This window comes from Chionomys nivalis, chromosome 2 (genome assembly GCF_950005125.1).
Source record: "Chionomys nivalis chromosome 2, mChiNiv1.1, whole genome shotgun sequence".
NCBI classification, from domain to species: Eukaryota; Metazoa; Chordata; class Mammalia; order Rodentia; family Cricetidae; genus Chionomys; species Chionomys nivalis.
This window is the reverse complement of record NC_080087.1, coordinates 65,960,313-65,979,387: the sequence shown is the minus strand read 5'-3', so window position 1 is coordinate 65,979,387 and position 19,075 is coordinate 65,960,313. Positions and strand designations below refer to the sequence as shown.

At 37.3% G+C, this 19,075-nt stretch overlaps 2 pseudogenes; both read left to right on the top strand.

The window, feature by feature from the left end:
• The first annotated feature begins 225 nt into the window (after positions 1-225).
• On the top strand, positions 226-4,905 carry LOC130867793 (SH2B adapter protein 1-like; annotated as a pseudogene).
• A 612-nt stretch (positions 4,906-5,517) lies between these two features.
• LOC130867785 (vomeronasal type-1 receptor 4-like) lies at positions 5,518-18,054 on the top strand (annotated as a pseudogene).
• Positions 18,055-19,075: the final 1,021 nt, after the last annotated feature.

Sequence of the window (19,075 nt, the reverse complement as noted above, 5' to 3'; positions counted from 1 at the left end):
AGTGTAATCTGTTGAACTTCCTCTCTTAGTATCTCTTCTCAACTAATCTGATTACATGACCACCAATTAAAAGCCATTGGGGTGGTGGCTGATACCTTAATTCACAGAAATGCTCTGGCCATTCACTTGTGGTTGACTATCCTTTCCCTTCTGGGATTGGAATATTCTTCTCAGACAGTGGCTACTTCCACTTCTTTGACCCTGGAGTTGAACATGTGGAGCGAGATGAGTTGTTGCTGCTCACCCTGTGTCTTCTGGTTGCTTTCTTCTTTGCTGCCCCTCATCATAGGGCTCCCTTCCGAGGAGGATAGGGTGTTCCCTTCTCCGCCAGCACTACCAAAACCCCTTCCTCAAATTTGTCAAGAGTTCTGTGAGTTCCATGAGGGGGCTGCTGCCCTGTATCTTGACCACTGTTTTTGCCTCTACCTTGCCTTCCACTCACAATATGCAGATCCTGGAGCAGAAGCTGCCTTTTCTGGACATTTTGCTGAGCTCTTCCTGCAGCACTTCAAAGCTGAGGTGGCCCAGGCCTGGCCTCAGACTCACTCTCCCCAGCTGTCTTGGCTCCACTGATCTCTAGGGTAGAGATTGCACCACAACATGACTTGTCCCTTGACAGCTGCAGGGTGGGCAGTCCCCTAGTGTGTTGGGTCCATCTCTCTCTTCTGAGGACCTAGCTGGCCCTCTTCCTTCCTCACTCTCTTATTCCTCTACAAGGTCCCCAAAGTCAACCTCAAGAAATACTTTTCCTTCCGTTCATTGGGTCACTCAGAGTTTCTGCATGAGGCATCCTGCAGTGATGAAAGGTGCTTGATAATTCCTTCCCAGCTGGGCCCATCAGGCCATCAGTCCTAAGTAGAAACAGCTACTCCAACTCCTCTGGAGTGGCGGGACAGTTGGTAGAGGACTGGCTAGTGATAGCACATCCCCTGGGGAAAGACAGACTCACCACTTTGAAAGGCCGAGACTGAGTCATAGAAACCTTGAAAGATGGAACAGTAAGGGTACACAGAGAGGAGCTTTTCAGTTTTGTGGGGGCTGTAGAAGATTTCTCTGACCCAGCAGAAGTGGATTGTGGAAGAGGGGCCACTAGGATGACCTCATGGGGAAGAGGGCAGTCTCAGTGGCAGAAGTGTCACCTACTGTGCTGAAGTGAAGAAAGAGGAAGAGGATGTCACTTGTAGTTCTTCATACCACCCAAGACATCCTGGCCCACACTCAGCGTTCCCTTTCCTACTATCACTGATATCCTCACAGCCATGGCCCTAGAGATGCCTGACAGGGAGAACACATTGTGGTTAAGGTAGAAGGTCCTTCAGAGTACATTGTGGAGACAACTGATGCATTTAATGTGAAGGCCTGGTGTCTGACATCCAGGAGCTCCTAAGCCTAGGACTCTGCTCTGGTATCAGCCTCCATCCCATGACTGCTCTTCTGGCCCCTGAAACCTCCCTCTTCACAAAGGATAACACAGACATCTTGGTGTTGCCTTGCCTGAATCACTCAGAGAGTCTACCCATCTAGGATCTGCTGCTGGTACCCAATAATGTTTAAAATAGTAAAATTACATATAACCAAGCAGGTTTCAAGTAATAATTAGAGTTACAATATTTATAGCTTTTTTATCTTTTATTATAACTAAGAAAAACTATAATTATAACCATCTATTCTTCAACCTCATCAAAGACCCCAGAAGGACATATTACTTAAGTAAACATGAAGTGCATTCTAAGAAACATCTAAAACCTTAAAATTGGCAGAGATAACTTGCGGCCTGGACAGTCACTCTAAGTTTTTCTGTAATGTTGTGGCATCCATCCTCAGCCTAAATGCCGATAGCATCTACCAGACTTTTCCATGAAGCAGGAAATTTCAAAAACAGTCCTGCCTATATTATCAGTCACTTTCCTCTGTATCTTGTAGAATGTCTGGCAGAATCTTTCATGAATCAGGAAGCCAGAAGGACCATCTCATCTTTGGGCAAGTTCAGCAGTCATCTATCTGTGGGCCCTACATGTCCAGTTCATATAGCATAACATCAAGCAGTCCAGACAAGAGCAGTTTCTTGACCAAATGGCTAACAAACTCAATAAGGAGCCTCTTAGATGCCTATCATCCTTTTGAACTAGATTGGTGTTGCCAGGAGCAGATGTGTTTATTTTCATGAAAAGTTCTAATTTTTTAAAATATTTTAAATGCCATATTCTGTTAATCTTTGAAAAATTTGAAGAATAGCTATCTAGCTGAATTATATCTCTATATATCTAGAAAACTTAACTAACATGACTACAAGTTTGACTATTATAAATGACTTTCTATTAACCTGTATTTAATTATATTTTACATTTTTAAATGGGCTGAACAAACACAATATCTTAATCAAGAGTAGAAATATACATTTAACAAAACTGACCTTAAATTTGTATCAATAAACCAAGATCCATAGCAATGCAAAGTATTCATCTTTATAGTATATCCCCCTTTAAGTGTAAATAAACATTAATAAACAATATTTGGGAATTTGGACATAGTTCTCTCCAAACTTTTTCCCGATTTTTGTTGGGCAAAGTAATTTGGGGGGGGGGTGTTCATGGAGACCTTTTGGGAAGTCTTGTTCCATTGAACCACTTTAGTCTGTAGGGAATCCACAGATTCCCATCCTCTGTGGAAACAAAAGCAGAACTTCTTTTCCAAAGCAACATATCTTTAGACCCAACTTTTGAAGTCAATATATCTTTAAAAAACATATATATATATATATATATATTGGTTTAGCTTAGCAGTCCCCAAAATCATATGTCTCTCTGCAGTCAAAAAGTTCAAAGAAAATACAATAATATGCATAATCCAGACTCTCTGTATATATTCCACTTTACATAGCTATTTTTCTTTACTCCTTTAATTTATGACTGTCTGTACTGTCTCTTTAAAGACTTCATTTAATTTTTAAAAAACCATTTACTTCCTTTTATAACTGTCTGTATTCTTTTTTTTTCTCTCTCTCAAGCCTGCATACATTTTTCTAACACTCTTGTTTAGAGGATTATTTCTGCCTGAATATGTCTTTCCTGCATGTTTGTAATTATTTTCTGACCAGGAGTATGTGTTTTTAAAATGCTAAGTGGGCATGATTAGGACCAGCTCCAAGGTCCTGCCTGTTGGTTGCACCCAGTCCAACATGGCAGAGCATGTTTACTGCCTCTGACAGCCATGCACATTTCCCCAGTTCCAGGTATGTGGAGGGTCTGTGTTGTGCCATTAAGTAGTTTGTAAAACACTGCTCACAAACCCCATTTAAATGCTTCATAGCTGAACCTCCTGAAAGAATCAGAGCTGCTTCTGCTGGCACACCAGGAAGGTGTCATTTTTAAAGAAACTGCACAGTTTTTACCACACCTCTTTTAAAGGAACTGTGCCACCCCTGCTCACCATGAGCAAACAGAGCCCATACAGAAAAAAATGTGGCTAAACTTTGTTTTTTTTTTTCTAGAATTCCTTTCCAAGGTCTCTCAGGTTTTATGTGGATTCAACTGGTGCTCATTGGTATGCCATGTTCCTCTGGAGCTGAAGAATAGATAGTTATAGTTATACTTTTCCTTAGTTGTGATAAAAGATGATGATGTAGATATAAATATTGTAACTGTAATTTTTGCTTGACACCTGTTTTGTTATATGTAATTTTACTATGTTAAAGTTAAACTCTTCCTTTTTATTTAAACAGAAAAGGGGAAGTGATGTGGGAAGTCATTTTGTATATGTGTTGCTTTTATTGGTTAATGGATAATGGATAAAGCTGCTTTTATTGGTTAATGAATAAAGCGAATGACTTAACAGAATAAAACAAGTCAGGAAATACAAGCAGAGATATATAGTAGGTGTAGTCAGAGAAAGCCACGTAGCTGCTGCAGAAGACAAACACCTCCACTGGAGCCTACTGAAATTTTGCCAGTGGGCCATGACCTTGTGGTGATGCACAGATTAATGAAAATGGGTTAGTTTAGGATATAATAGATAGCTAGAAATATGCATAAGCTAATTGACCAAGTAGGGATTTAATTAATGCAGTTTCTGTGTGCTTATTTTGGGTCTCAGCAGCCAGAAATGAACAAGCAGCATGTGACTATACAATGGGAGTAATGACCACTTGTCATGGGGCTAATGCAGACCTCTCCAATTGGCTGTCAACATCCTTCTCTCTTAGTTTTGCCTCCATTGTCACTTGGACTCAATGGAACTGCTTCCTCTGGAATTGTATCCTTGCATTCTCATCGAGGATGGTCCCTCAGCAGGGGCAATTCATCCCTTCTCAGCATCTACCTTCCCCTGGATACTTCAGAAGCAGGTATAAGGTCATTCTTTTTCCAGGGGGAGTCAGAGGGTACTGAGAAAGATCAGCCTCTCTCAGAATATCCTTGGTTCCATGGCATGCTCTCTCAACTTAAGGCTGCCTAATTAGTGCTGGAAGGAGGCACTGGTTCCCATGGTGTCTTCCTGGTAAGTCATCACAGTGAGACAAGACATGGTGAATATGTCTTACTTTCAAATTCCAGGGCAAAGCCAAGCACCTGTGTTTGTCCCTGAATGAGAAAAGTCCGTACTATGTCTGTGGTTCCAGTCCATTTTTGATATGCTCGATCACTTCTGGTGCATCCCATCCCTATGGAGTTTGGAAGTACCAGTGATGTCCTTGTCAGCTGTGTGCCCTCCCAGTGGCAGCAGGACTAGGAACAGGTCCAGAGCCATGTAGGAGTGTACATGTATAATCGATGCTACCCCAATTCTCCTTATTTTGAGCTTCAAATCCATTATGAATGGTATTTCATGTTGAAGGAATTCCTTGACCCTTCAGTTTTCTTCCAATGGCATTCAGCTTATGATGATGAGCAGAGATCCAAGCCTGTATAAATTTGCACTTTTGACTTAATATTACCTTTAACACCCTTACTGGCTGTGGACAATACACTAATTTTGTCTCACAATCTTTGATTGGTCTACATGCCTATTTACAAAAAGTGTCTGACTTATCCTTCTAGGCCCTCAAACTTTGAATGTCCCAGGACAGTTTAGACTGTTTTCATAATCTTGTCCATCAGTTTGCAAAATTGTTTCCTGAATTTTTGACCCGTGTCACCAGTGCTGTTAAAAATCACATCCCATCTGGCCCCACCACAGATATCCTTATTAAACAGCTAACCTGGGAGGGGCTCAACACCTTCAACCCAATGTCATCACACCTGTTAGAAATAAAGATATTCATATGTGGGTATTGGCCTCCCATGATATTGACACACAAAATGAGACCATTTTTGCCCTCATAGTTTCCATCAATGCCTTGGTCAATGCCAAACTGGACAAGGATGGTAACTGAGCCCTGTCAGACTGTACTTGCTGGGGATGTGCACAGTCTGGCCACTTACATAGTAATTGCCCCAGTGTTCTTCCAAAGACCTAATCCCCTAAATGCCAAAAGGGCTATCATTGGGCACAAGATGGTAAAAGCTCCCAGTGTATTCTGATATGAATGATAGACTGAACAATGGTTTCACACTCCTGGTTCATAAAGGTAAGTGGTGTGCTTTGGTTTGTAATGGTTAAGGTGAACTGGTTCTCATCCACCAGGCAGGTTGCTTCAATGTCAGAAGCATAGTAAATGTCATTTAGAAAGACAGATTGCCCCAATAATATTTTTTCTCCCTTCTGAGGTTACTTGAACAGCAGTAGAATAAACCTTAATAGAGATTTTGGTATCTTTGTGTAAGCTAGCTTGAGAACATTGTGGAACACTTTTATGTTCTCTTCCAGAACCAAGATGGCAGCAGGAAGTTTCTGTTGCTCATGCTCTATGTACTCAGCCAGCTTCCTGGGACAGTCTGTGAAAATAAGCCATTTGCTGCCCTTGAGGCCAGTTAGCAGATGATCAGGGGTACTTGGTGTACTCCCTGACCCAGGAGTTAGTTATAGATATATACTGCAAAAACATTGCCTTAAGCAAAACCAAACAACAAACCATGTAGAGAGGAAGCCTGTTTTAAAGTGATGGCTAGGTCCAGTATGGACACACTGGATAATCTTTTCCCTCAGAACAGATGACTTTGTGCCTTCTTCCTTTTAAAATTAAAGATAAAAAAATTATGCCACACCATCAAAAAATTCCATCCCCTAGACCACTATAGCCTTTATAGATGCCAATAAAAATAACTTTGGGTTAATACCCAATCAAAACTCCTAAATATTTTCTCAGCTATCTGCTACTTATTACAGTCCAGAGGACACTCCTGGTACATATCCCATATCAGATCACATACAGGGTTACCAGGAATGCTATCAATAGTCAACCACTGAGTAGACCACTTGATTATGATTACCACAGTGTCCTTGCCTTTGCTAGAGCAGGCTAGGCTCCTCCATCAGCGATTTCATTTGTCACCTCAAAATTTGCACAAGCTTTTACCTGGTTTACCTTTGCCCAGCTACAAACATTTAATCAGGCTCTATGCAACAAAACTCAAAACCAGTCAAGCCTTTGAATTTGTCTGCCACATTTTGACCACATATAGGATCACATAAAATCCTTGATCTACCCCTCTAAACTTATTGTATGGTGCATTATGGGAGGGGTATTGTTGGCTCTAGTATTTCTGTTTAAAAGTCTTACAGCTAAGATCCTGACAACAGTGGATAAACAAGGCAAAACTTCAGGTGTTAATGTCTATGGATCACACTGAACCAGAAACTTCAAGGTTTTGATCCATGCTTGGCTAGCACAAATACAGGAGGCCATTTAAAGCCTGAGTTATCCCCCTGCTTCTGACTTCTTGGTACCTTCTGTAGACCCAACCCTTCAAGAACTAGTCATCAAAGATTGGTAAGAGCCTGTCTGGCAGGTCAATGTAACGCATAATGCTATAGGGTCCCCAACATGTGGTTATAAAAATCCATAACTCCCATTAGGCTGCCCAATAAAAAAAATAAAATAAAAAAGTGAGATAAGGCAGGGCAATAGCACAAGCACAAGTAAGAGCATGCAAATTCACATAAGCAAAATTAGCCAAAATAACCTTCCAGTCAACCAAAAACATGATAACTAATGGCGCACATTCCTAGCCAATCACAACATGCCAGCAGCTATCACCAGTTACAAAAAGACCTACCCAAAACAATCCTAAGGCAGGTTAATTATCTTAACCCCATAAAACCCAGCAACCTTTTCCAATAAAGACCTTTTGAATTTAAATCTTAGAGTCTGTGTCCTTGTCGCTGTGTTTTTTCATCCCCTGCCCTTCCCCCCAAAAATGGGGATCACATATCATTCACCATCAATAAGTCCACAACAAAAGACACATATAGAAAAGATTTATGATTTCATTTTAAAAAGACAACTAAAACTTCATCAACTGAAAGGAATAGACCCAGGAGATATTATAGTTCCTTTAACTAATGAGGAATTTTTCTTTTTATGGAAAGATAATAAATATTGGCAAAGACATTGCAGTAATTTTTTTGGAAAAGGTTAGCAACAATTATCCCAAAAGTGAAAGAACTGAATACATAAAAATAAAGCTTTTGGGCCCTACCACACATTGTGAGGAAAACACTAATCTCTGGAGCTCCTACATTTTATCTTGATGCAAGTAAAGCAGGAGAGGCAGGATATATATCAGAAAATTTAAATAAAGTTATTCAAGTTTGCTATAACTGACATATACAAATGTCAATATTGTATAAAATTCTCACAGGACTACTGGATTTTAAAGAAACTGATTACAGAAACAGTTACTGATTCTCAATACACGGAAAGGGTTGTTTTATGAATTGAAACTGCTGAATTTATTCACAGTAAGACAGAATTGACTTCATTATTTATACATTTATAGGAGATAGAATAGGAATCATACACACCACACATATATGTATGTATGTATATATATGAGCTCATACAGGTCTTTTAGGACCTCTAGGAGAAGTTAATGATAAGTAGGAAGTGTGCTGTAGGCATCAGAATGCCATGTCAATTGCAAAAGTTAAAAAAAGAATATCGCCATCACTTGGCAACAAACCAAGGAGATCGTAAAAAGTTGTCCTACTTATTCCTACTATAACCAAACTCCTTTTCTTGCTGGAAACAACACTAAAGGCATGAAAATAAATAAAATTTGGCAAATGCATGTGTTTTACTTTGCAAAATTTGGAAAAATAAAATATGTACACCACAAAATAGACATGTTTTCAGGACTTCAATGGGAAACTGTTTTGAGTTCAGAAAGGGCTGATTCTGTAATTATATGCTTGTTAGACGTTTTGGCCATCATGGATATACCTGCACATAATAAAACTGACAAAGCTCCAGCATATGTCTCTAATAAGATGAAACAGATATTAAATACTATAATATAAAGCATATTACAGGTATAATCCAAAATCCTACAGGACAAGTAGTCATTGAGAGATCTAATCACACCTTGAAAGAAATGTTTAAGATATAGGTAGGGAGAAACAAGACACCTAGAGGGAAATTGTATATTGCTTTATTAGCCTTGAATTTTCTTAATGCTAGTGAGAAAGGAACAATGGCAATGGAGAGACATTGAATAGAAAACACTTCTGAGTTAAATCAACCTGTGTATTTCAAAGCTATGTTCACCTGAGAATGTAAACCAGGATATGTACTATGTTGGTTTTGCTTAGTTTCAGCAGGAAAAGAAAAACTATGGATACCATCAAAATTAATTATATTGCTATTCTTGTGTATTGATAGATATGTAAAATTATCTTTGTATTCCTTCCTAAGATAATTTGTATGATGATAAAAATTCAAATTATATTTGTTATATTTACTTCTATGAAGCACGATTAGTAAAAACTCAGGTTCAGAAATTGGGGTTCATCCTGAAGATTCAAAAAGTAAAATAGCTGGTCACTGGCTCTTACCTCTACCTTAGTCTGAGAAATCACCACACTGACATCCAAAGAGGCTGTACCAGCTTACATTCCCACGAATGAAAAAAATGGGGTACTGAACTGAAAACAGAATTCTCATCATATGAAGTTCAAATGGCCAAAAAACACTTAAGGTCATGTTCAACCTCCTTAGTGATCAGGGAAATGCAAATCAAAACAACTTTGAGATACCATTTTACACCTGTCAGAATGGCTAAAATCAAAAACACCAATGATAACCTATGCTGGAGAGGGTGTGGAGTAACAGCATTTCCTTCTGTAGATCTCTCAGTTCAGTGTGAAGCTCCTGATAACAGAGGCCACACTATGAATGAAAGAGGCAGTCCAACGCTAAGATAAAGTTTCATACTTCTTTGACCTCAACTCCCTTCAGAAAAGCAATTTTTATCTCATGTGTAGTTCTATATGTCTCAGTGATAGAAATAGAGAAGCGGGGGATTGTAGGTTGGCACAGTAAAGTCTCTGACCCATAGCTGGGAACATCTCGGCCTTAAAAACCTTAAGAATACAAACAACTCACTTCTAATATTTAAAAATTTATATTTAACAAATGTTTCCAGATTGAAAGCTGTTATAGGTAGTCTTTGAGTTGTTGAGATAAAACTCCATGAGCAAAAGCATTGTCGGGAGGAAAGGAACTTATAGTTTTACATTGGGTCTTTTCTGAGGAAAGACAGAGCAGGTAGTCAAGTCGGGAATCTGGAGGCAGGAATTGATGCAGAGGTCATGAAGGAATGCTGCTTAAAGCCCTGCTCCAAATGGCTTGCTCAGTTTCCTTTTTGATAATACCTAGGACCTATAGTCCATAGATGGTTCCTTCCTTTTTGAGCTTGGTTTCCTATACCAAACATTAATCAAGAAAATTCCTGTTGAACTTTCCTATAGGCCAATCTTCTTGGGGCATTTTTTACATAATGGACAATCCTTCTTCCCAAATGATGTTAGCTTGTGTCATGTCAACATAAAACTGTCCAAATGAATTGTGGTAAACATTGAATAATTACATTCCTTAATGAATATAATTCTAGGGAATCTAGGTATGCTAAAGTTACCCTTTGTTTCAGACATCTGCAACTGAGCTTTACCCTCTGCATAGTTTTGGCTTGGATCAGGAATTCTGAGTCACAGATTGGTGGGAAGAGTCCAACCCATTTTGAGTGGGACAACCTTTGGGCTAGTCGCCCTGTGGTTTATTGGTAAGCAGGCTGAGCAAACCATAACGTCTTAATCAGTAAACAACATTCCTTCATTGGTTTTGTATTAGCACCTGCCTCCAGGTTTCTGTCTTGTTTGGGTTCCTGAATTCAATCAATAATGAAGTTGATATGGAAGCATAAGCCAAATAAGCACTTCCCTCATCAAGTTGCTTTCGGTCATACTTTTTAAAAACAATATTAAAACTAACTAGGGAAGACTGAACAAGACGGTATGTTGGGCATATGAGCCCTGGGAGATTTTACTCATGATTCATTTTCATTTGTTATCCAGCAAAGTCTTGCCAACTATCTGCCAAGTGATCTTCCTGATACTCCAGGAGGCATGAAGATGAAAATATATATGTGGACGCTCTTTCCACCCAACAACCTATCCAGGATTCACAAGATCCCGGTAGTCTGAACCCTAGAATCCTCCACTGGGCACAGAACAAAGAAAAGCTTCACACCTCCTTCTCATGGTCCACATCCCTCAGACCAAGGTTTATATCTGTGGTTATCTGAAACTGTCCATCCTCCCTACAGTGACCAGAACACCCAAGTATGGAACTCACACTTGTAACTACAAATATTCCCCATTCTGCTGGTCTCCCTGGACCAGTTTCCCCTCTACCCACTGGGTCTGTTTACTAACTCCTGAGTCTGTTTATGAAATAAATATTCTGAGGCTTAATATTAGATACATACTCTTTGGCCTATTACCTCAGTCTTCTTATGAACTAACTCTTATATCTTAAATTAATCCACTCTATTATTTTATATTTTATCATGAGGTTTGAGGTTTGTGATCTCAGATCCAGCTTCTTGGGCAGTTACATGGCTATTCCCTGACTCTCCCAGCAGAGATGTTTAGGACCAAGATGGATATCTGTAAGTTATAGCTACCATCCAATGTCTAGAGCAATTTGGTTTGTTCTCCAACCTAAAATTCCCAAGCAGACATCCCCATATCAGGTGATATAAACTCTGAACATTATATGGTTTACCAAAACTTATCATATATTTAAGATATTAGGTATACATTGCATATTTCAATGTTTATAAATGTTTCATTTAGTATGGTAATGGACAATCTTATGTTTAATTAAAATGAATAAGGTAATACATGGTGAGGTTAATTTAATAAAAATTACCCCAATAAGCTCATATATTTACAAACTTAACTCAATATTGGTGAACTACTCCAAAGGCATAACTTAGAAAGAATAGGAGGTATGATTTTTTCTGAGTATAAACTCGTTGAAGGAAGTATGTCAGTGGTGACAGGTGTTGAGAACTCAAAAGCCCACACCAGACTATTCTCTCTTTATTACTGCCTGCTGCCTGAAGATCAGCATGTAAATCTCTCAGCTACTTCTCCAGCACCTGTCTGCTTGCCACCAAATTAACCACAATAATGATAATGAACTAACCTTATGAAGGCATAAGCAAACATCCTATTATTAAGTACTTTATTTACTGAATGTTGCCTGGATCATGGTATCATTTCGCAGCAATAGGATAATGGGTAAAGAATGTTACTGTTCAAATTTACTTTAACATATAAAAGAAATATATTCATAGGTTCTATGCTTACATACCGTGCATCTCTGGACTATGGACTCTGGACTCTTCTGCTGTGTGGTCACATTTTCAGACCTCCTGTTTCAAACATCCAGAACTCTTCTCTTCACCTACTCCCATCAACCATAGTGGCATCTTTATTTTGTTCCTTTTCCTAAACCATGAACTCTCCCCTGAACTATCAGCTAAAAGTCTCTTTTTAGGCTACTTTTCCCTAGAATTGAATTATTCTTCTTGAATTCTGTGATGTCTTAAAATAGCTAGAGGTCCAGGACTAGACAATGACTGATAGACCCAAAGAGTCTGAATCTACCAGATTGATAGGGTTTAACAATTTTGAGTTTTTGTGAACCTCTCAGCCCCTCATCATATTTCACTTACACCATCTATCTGTAGTGATTGTGTTTCCTCAAAGGGTAAAACAGTGTGCCTCACCACAGAACAATATTGACCTATGTAACTACAAGTGCTAAAAATATCTTTACTCTATCGATAAACCTGATGTGTCTAAAGCTGAGATATAAAGAATTGGTAGACAATGTGCCCAACAAGACAGGAGTATTTTTCTATAAAGCATAAATTATTTTCCAGGATTCTACTGTATCTCCTTCTACTCAATCTATTATGAGGATTATATTTTCTCTTAATAATTAGCCACAGCAGTTTTTCATTTTTCTAACTTATTTTAGGGATTTAATTAAGCATGAGAAATCTGTAAACAAAAGGATATCGGGTTGGTAGAATGTATGGTCATCTCATCTGGATTTTATTTCTATCATTTCTATGTTTGCCTAAAATCCTCAAAGGGAGATGGGTAGTGGACAGATGATAAGTTTTCAACTTTTAATTTATGTTCCTCCATTAATTGATAGAAAAGGAATGCTCCTTAATTTTTTTCAGTAAAACATGACTATAGCTTCCTTCAGTTTCTATTCAGTGCTTTCAGGAGAAGGAAGTATTGGGGCTTGTGATATATAATGGATAAAAGTGAGGTCATTTTTGGGGAATGATTACATAGACAGATTTCTCTATAATAGGCATATGTTCAGAATTCTAGTCATTCCTAGAGTTATAACCATGATTCATAGCATATGTACATCATTATTTCTATGTTATTTGCACCCAGTTCATAAAGAATAAAAAAGACAATGATTTCTAGTGTGGATTGCGATGGCATGTTCTTCCTTTAATTTGTGCTTAACTGGAAATTCCAGAATTCCTGACTGTGTTCTTTTCATATATCTAAAAAAGAACAGCACCAAGACCCAAAAGTTAACAATGTACTTCTTTATTTAGAAGAACCTAGAGAATACTGGCTCCAGTGAAAGAGATATTCAAACTTTCTTCTGAGACTCTAACACATAAGGCTTTGGTATTCAGTGCATCTTCCCTCATAATAGATATTAGGAATCATGAAAACATGAAAGCCTTTCCAAACACTTTGTTTCATTGGAGACACATACAAGAAATTCAATAATGTCTTCTGTAATTAGCAACTGTAAAAACATTAGAAAAGTACTTGACTTTCAAAGCAAGTGCTGTCAGTGTCATTGCAGGTGAGATGAAGTTTGCATTTCTGAAGGGATTTGAGGTCATAGTTCTATGAATATTTATCTCAGGATTGGATTGCATCCCACATGAATAGTGTTGGTTGCAAAGTCTGGAGCTGCACACTGACCTGAAAATTCTTCAATGGGAACAGTTCAGGTAAGCATTTACTTTTAAATATCAGAGTCAGAAAAAACAAAAAGAGGAGGTTCATTAAATGCACATATCTGGAGAAAGAATTCTGCATAGAAACAGAATAGTGATGATTCAGTGAAGGACTAGGAATACTTCCATAACAATTAACAGAAATACTAAGAAAAGTGTTACTGAATTTCTATCAATTTCTGATGCATTAAAAATGTAACAAGGTCTCTTAGGGTGACTATAGAATATAAAAAATCTTAATGAAATCTGATGAAGGTTTATCAGGGATTTCTAATTGTTTCATTTGTATGTCATCATCATTTACATGAAACTTCAACAAAATCTGGTATAAAGTTTCAGTGTTTATAGAAAATATTATTATTTAACTTTGAAATTCATTCAATCCTGGATGTAAATAAATAAAAAAAACAGGATCGGCACTTTTTCAGGAGTATAGCATGTTTCTAGGTAGCACTGCATCCATGACAGTGTCAAGAGATGTGTCTCTCTTAAAATTCAACAGTGATAATCACTGAGATGGTTTTCTGTGCTTAAATTGGATACATGGTATAAGAGAGAAGGTGACTTGCCATTGCTAGTTTTATACAATTCTGGTATATGACACATCTGTCTTCTGTTATTTCTCATTGCTTAGTGATACTAGGTTTTCAAGAAAATTTCAGGATTGGTTTTCCAATTGCCGTTACTGATTTTGTTGGAACTGCTTGTCAGATAGGAACATAACTGCTGGGCTGCAACTAGACCCAATATTTGCTTTTTTTCATTCAATGCACAGATAAAATATTATCTTCACCTGATTCTACACATATGTTATTATTTAGGTGTCATTTATAAGTCTTGATTTATTTATAATAATTTGAGTTGACTTAGGGATTAGTAAAAAAGCTTTTAAACCTTCACAGTTTTTCTGTGTGTGTATGTGCCTGTGTCTGCATGCAGGTGCTCTCTCCTGTTTGTGTGGAAAGGTAGTTGTGTGGTGCAACTTCCTTTCCAATTCCTCAGACATGTTTTATCTTTTTCTCTTTGAGTGTGGACCTTTTTCTCAAAAGCAATTTCCAGAGTGTGTTAGTCTTTCTTGTCAACCAGCCCCGGGTATCCTGTATTCCTTTACAAAATCCCTAAGTGTTTATATTATAATTGCCCATCAGCACAACAAAAAGTTTTATGTGAATTCTGGGGAATGTATTCATTTCCTATTTCTGGTAAGGGAAGAATTGTAACAGATTAACCAACTCCTTAGATTTTTATTACTTTAATGTTTGCTCACACTCATATCATATTTTCATGCTTTATAGCAGAGACTGAATGTAACACTGACCAATAATTCATTTGATAGATAATACTGTATTTTATCCCCTTGAAATATAAAAATATGTCTTTTGAAAAAATATATATTGTGTTTCTGATACACTCACCAAATATGACTCATACCTTGAAAGGTTTTGTAAGATTAGAACATTATTTGAGCATAACCTTTTATATAATGCCAGTTGTTGAGAATGCATGTACAGGTTATGAAGAAACATAATAGCTTGAGTACGTAAGATTATGTCAGATACAGTACTGCAGATGACAAGCTTTACTTTAATTCTGGCCATGTTCCTGTATCTCAAATCTCCATGGTGCCCACATGGCCTTATTAGTTTGTTGATGATTTTCCACACATTTTGTGTAGTCCCATATTGTCAATTAAGAGAATTTAATTGTCTATAACAAATTGTCATGGAAATCATAGAAGCTAGAACATGAACAGCATTGTAGTATAATTCATAGATTGTCACTTTTATGCAGTTCTCAATTTGAGTCTGGCAAAACTCTAAGCACAACAAAAATTTTAATAATCATTTCTTAGATTTGATATGATATAGTGAGTGCAATGGCAGGTTCTTGTTAAGAATCCTTTGGCTCTGAAAATAAACGTCAGCTACTGGACAATGTCAGGATGTTCTAGGGATGGAGAAACCAGGATTGGTGGGCAGGTCTCAGGGTGAAGATGTATGCTTGGCTATTTTCCCTCTTCTCAGCATCTCTTCCTTGTTTCAATGATTGAAGTTTCGGGTCCTTATGTCTGATTCTTAAACACAGTGTGTATTCTACTGCTCCAAGTTGTCTTCACATTGGATCCTTGTCACCATTTATGTTAGAACAAATATAAATTAATTTGAGTATTTATTTATTCCTTCACAGATATTAAATGAAATGAAAGTCACCTCATTATGTATCACCTAGACCAAAAAAAAAAAAAACCAAAAAACAGAACATTGGTTTATTGTGGCAATATCAGGAATCCTAATACTGAGGAAGAAAGCTTTCAAAACACTCCAATTAGTCTGAAATACAGAGAAACATGATGTTTGAACAAATTAGATCTTGCCAACTAACTTTCAATTCCAATTCATCAGATAAGTAATATGGTACTACGGGGTTATTTGAAGGAGTGAAATCGATTGGACATTGATTTATATTTCTACAGTCTTTTAGGAAGAGAGAACACTCCTTCCACATGTGGTGATTTGTATGAATTGAAATTTAACCAAGAATTAAAATATTTCTCAGGTGTATTTAGTGTGTCTGAGTTTTCTAAACACATTGCTGGTTTCATGTACAACACTGAAAAGGACACCATTGGCATGAACATGAGTGAACAACTATATTTCTAAATTCATGTATGTATTCATATCTTTGCTTTCAAACTATTACTAAAATGTAAATTATGAGCAGTGTCTATGAACATTCCTCATTAAAGTGAAGTTGTATATGTTGTGTCTACACACAGACATTCATTTGGAAATTCTTTGAAGCAATATGAACACCACAGGAAGTACCTGAAATTCTAGAGTATATCCATTCTTATCAAAAGCTGCCTATTTGAAACATTTTTTTTAAATTTATATTCATTGATGACACCAGAAATTGCATCCTCAAAGAACAGTTGAATTCTGCCCCTTATTCATTTCTCATTGAACACAGGGTTTCCGAAATTTCTGTTGGAATGGATTACATATTTTCACTCAATTATGCATCTTGCTACAAACCCTCTTAGAGAACCCATCCTCTCCCTAAACTCTCCTCATACTAGCCATAATGTTTTAGATACAAGTGTGAATATGAGTATTTTTGAAATATAAAGAGATCTCAATCTTAATGCAACCACATTGGCCTTAAAATTTGAACATGGTAGTTAGTTCTATTTTTATTAATATATAATTGAAAAATTTACTGATTCTAACATTTCTATTTTTCTGTTTAAAGTGACACAAGAAATGAATTCACAATGGATTTTTTCAAAGGAGAGGATGACAACAGAAGTTTTTTCTCCAATATGGGTAGACATGTTGAATTCAGTTTCATTCCCATTTGTAACTTGCTAGCCATTGCTTCTCCCAAGATAACTTTGCAATATATATAAAGTGTTGCTTTCTTAAAAAAATCAAATGAGAAACCTCTATGTAATTATATGAATCTGAAGAAGTCAGCAGTTACACTAGAATTCCTTATTTATGAAAAGATAACTTTGAGGTGGAGTTTGGAAGGGCCTTTCTTTGTTGTCCATACCGCATTCCTACTATTGAGCTAATGTGACCTCTCAGTCTTAGTGTACCTCACTGCCCTATGTACAAAAAGTTTATCACTTTACTCTAAACGATGACTGTCAGAGTAACTTGAAGTAATAGGAGCTCACTGAAAAGTGGACTCTAGGAACTTGGCAATAGGAATAATATTCTTATTACAGACTACAGTGGGAACACTGGGAAACTTTTCTTTTTGACAATCTAGTGTTTCACCAAAATAAAAGAAAGTTAAAGCCTATGGATTTGATTCTCATGCACATGTTTATGGTCAATTCCTTGATTCTGCTTTTTAAAGGATTGCCCAACACTCTGGCACTATTTGATTTGAAACAAATTTTCAATGATTGGAGCTATCAACTATTTCTGTATATTCTTAGAGTTTTCAGGAGCATGTCCATTGCCACCACTTGCCTCTTGAGTGTCTTCCAGGCCATCATGATCAGCCATGAGAGATCCTGCTGGAAAAAACTTAAAGTCAAGTCTCCAAGTAACACTGGCCTCTTCATTTCTGTGTTGGATCTTTTACATCATGGTATTTGCCATTTTTCCTGTGTATATATCTGTAAAATTTAATAAGAAAAACATAACAACAGAGACAAATTTTGAACACTATTCTGTTGTTGATCATGACAAAAACCACAGTCTCCTTATATATAGATTTCTTTGTGTTTCCAGAACTTCTAATTTCTGTCCTCATCACCTGGTCCAGCAGTTCTATGATTGTCCATCTGTACTCACAAGCAGTGAGTCCAATACATCCACAACACTCATGTTTCCCACAGAAGATCCATTGAGTTGAGAGCCACCCACAGCATCTTGGCCCTAGTGTCCACATTTCTGACATTTTATACCTTCTCTGCAATCTTATATGTTTGTGTTTTTCTAGCCTATGGTATAAATACATTGTTGGTAAACATCACAACAATCTTAACTCTGTTTTTTCACATTTTTGGCCCCTTCATTCTTAGAGCCAGGGCTTTAACCTGTCCAGTTCCTGCTTTCTATGGAAAAAGGATACAAAAACCCTGATGTGATTATCACCATATAAATTGCATATCACAGGATCAAATGTTTGCAAATAATACAGAATGTTTTGTGGTGAAGAAACTCATCTTTCTTTGATAAATTTTATGAGGCTTCAGGATAAGTTTAGTTGGTGTAATATGCACCTAACAATAGCTGAACAATGGAACACAGGCCTTTGATATTTTAATTGACATTTTTGCAGTCTTTCCTTGTGACAGGCTGCCTTGAGTAGAACTTGCTTAATATGTTTTGACCAAAGTATTGCTACTTTGTCATCAGGTGGAATGATATATTCTATCTTGGCTGCTCCGCATATTTCATAAATGTCATAGTTTGTATATAATCAGCCCCAATAATCACATAGCAAGGTGCCCTATTAGCAGGTGTGGCTTTGTTCGAGTGAGATGGAGTTATGGAGAAAGTATGTGGGCAGGCTTTGAGGTTTTCTTTGTTTAGAATACTGACCAATCAGTTAGTTGACTTCATATTGTCTGTAAGATGCAGGACTCTCAGCTATTGTTTGCCTGTAGGCTGACATGCTTCCTCCATGGCATTAATCTTTGAAACTGTAAGTGAGCCAACCAAATTAAATGTCTTTTCTTTAATGAGTTTCCTTGGTCATGGTGTCTCTACAGAGCAATAAAACCCTAAGATAATAGACATCCAAAGGAAGCTTCATTCCAAAGGCACAAAATGCTGCAAACTAAGTTGCTTATTAAGACATGAACACTCACTACAGAAAACCTCGCTTATCTCAAAACTGCTCCAGCACACCAGTGTTCCAAACTCAGTGACATTCACAAACTCGTAATCAATTTAACTGCAGTTATTCCAAAGGTACAAGGTACAAGGCCCTTCTGCTCTTATCTTTCTAATATCTATATTTAATCAGGTCTGAAAGTAGGAATAACACCCGCATAGGTTTTAAGCAAAAACCCATAGTTGAAAAAGACTAAGTATATTTATACAAGGATTACGAATCAGATTTACAACCTAAGTACAGGCTTGCCATTCCCTCATCTGGGTATG